Source organism: Galeopterus variegatus, unplaced genomic scaffold (genome assembly GCF_000696425.1).
Source record: "Galeopterus variegatus unplaced genomic scaffold, G_variegatus-3.0.2 Scaffold11553, whole genome shotgun sequence".
In the NCBI taxonomy this organism is placed as follows: domain Eukaryota; kingdom Metazoa; phylum Chordata; class Mammalia; order Dermoptera; family Cynocephalidae; genus Galeopterus; species Galeopterus variegatus.
In genome coordinates this window covers 25,098-27,314 of record NW_007737664.1, presented here as the reverse complement: position 1 = coordinate 27,314, position 2,217 = coordinate 25,098, and positions in this window count along the sequence as shown.

The window sequence follows — 2,217 nt, the reverse complement described above, 5'->3', positions numbered from 1 at the left end:
CAGACTGGGCAAAGGGTGTGCAGTGCCCTCCTGGGAGAGGAAAGAATTCAGGCTAGAGTTGGGAGTCTGGCCAGTACCCTGGCTCCACTGCTTTCTGGCCGAGTGTCCTTGGGCCAGTCCCTCCTGGATTTAGGCCTGGTTTTCTCATCTCTAAAATGAGGCATAGAGAGGTGGACTGAGGGACGGGTAGGAGTTAGGGAAGGGAGAGGAAAGGAAAATACTGGTCTTGAGGAGGCTAAAGAAAGGGGACAGGACAGGGGTCCAGCCACCCGTCTGTTGGGTGGAAAGGTGATTAGGTTTTCACCCCCTCCTCATACAGGCCCAGATCACCCCTCAGCCCCAACACACACACACCAGCCTGCATCACATGAGCAGACACCACCCTGAATGCCCGTGTACACACACACACTCATGTTTGTATGAACACACACACAAACCCCTGAATACAAACACACATCTGATCACAGACATGCACAGACACACTGCCCTGAAAACAGACACACACACCTGATCATACACACATACATAACACACCTTGATCACACACACTCCTAGTCGTAGACATACATGTACACACTCCTGAACACAGACACTTGCACACATGCACATCTCAACAAATACACACACACCACCACACTAACACTCACAGCAACATGACCACACTCACAGATACACCGACACCACAACACACCCACAGACCTCGGCCGGCCACCACTTCACCCGCCCACCCATTGCACACAGGCTCCAATCCTCGCGGAGGCCACCGGCGGGCACGGTGAACCCCTCGGGGCGCCAGGCTGGGTGCCTGGAACTGCACTCTTCTCATCCCTGCATACTTGGGGAGCCCCTCAGGCTTGAGCCCAACACCTCCGCCCAGAGGCCCGAGCAATGAGCTTAAAGGAAAGGGGGACATTTAGACACCTACTGTGAGCCAAAACCTGTGCCGTGTGACTCCCCCTGTCACAGCCACTGCGTCACGCAGTACCTGGCACACGCTAGGTACTCGAAATGATCACTCCCGATGTTGAAGCTGAGGAAAGCCTCCCGAGCCCGGAGTAGATCCCTGGTCTCTCGGACGTCCCTCCTGGACTGGTGAGGACCGGGTAAGGCCCCGGGCAATGCCGCGGTGCACCGCCAGGGGGCGCCTCCGCCCGGCCCCTGCCGTCCCCCTCCGGTCCCTGCGGTGCCCCGGCCGGCTCCCCTGGGAGCTTGCCCCGGTCCCGGCGGCAGGCGCCCCCGCAGGATGTCTCCGCTCCCCACCCCGCCGGATCCGACCTGGCTCCGGCTTCCGCCCCCTCCCCAGTCCCCAGGGGCCTCCTCCAGACAGCTCCAGGACGAGCGCGCCAGGCCCGAAGCCACCCCCTCCGCCCGGAACCACCCCGAAGCCCACCCCAGGCTCTGTGTGAGAACCAGTGAGGCCAGTCCAGAGCGGGGACCCTCTCTCGCTTCTTCTCACAGAGCAAAGACGCATAAAGGTGCACGAGGTAAAGACTGGACTGAATACATACATAGCGACAGCTCCCAGGAGCAGAGCAGGACTCTGTGCCCGGGATTCTGCTAAATGCGATGGCTGCCTGAGCTATACCATTCAGTGTTCCCAAAACTACATGAAGGAGACGACATCATTACCCCCATTTTACAGATTACAAATACTGGAAACTCAGAGAGGTTAAGTAATTTGCCCAGGACCCAACAGCAGTGAGTGGCAGGACAGTGTCTAGAGCCAAAGTTCTAGGCTCTCAACCCTAGTGACTGCCCATGCTAACATTTATTCTCTCCAGGGTTTAGGAGGTATTTACTGAGGACCTGCCACGTGCCAGGCATTGTGTTGCTGTAATATGAAGACTGAGACACTGAGCTGTGGAGCTTACAGTAGCAGGAAACACAGACTGGTCATTAATGTGTTCATTTACTAACGCTGTGTTGTGAGGAACCCCGTGCCCAGCCCCGCGCTGCCCATACTGAACCAGGCAGGCACAGGCCAGCCCCGAACTGCCCTGTTGGAGGGAGTTGGGTGGGGATGGATAGACGATTACAGCCCTATGTGGTGAGGAGGGCAGAAGGTACGGCAGGGTCAGAAGGGGAGAAAGCTAAGCAGGGAAGGTTCCAGAGAGGAGGGGGCATTTGAACAGGGAAAGAAGACAGGTAGGAGCCCCCGGCAGAGAGAGCCCACCCAGCATGCAAAGCACTGATGAGTTTGGTGCACCCGGCTGGTTT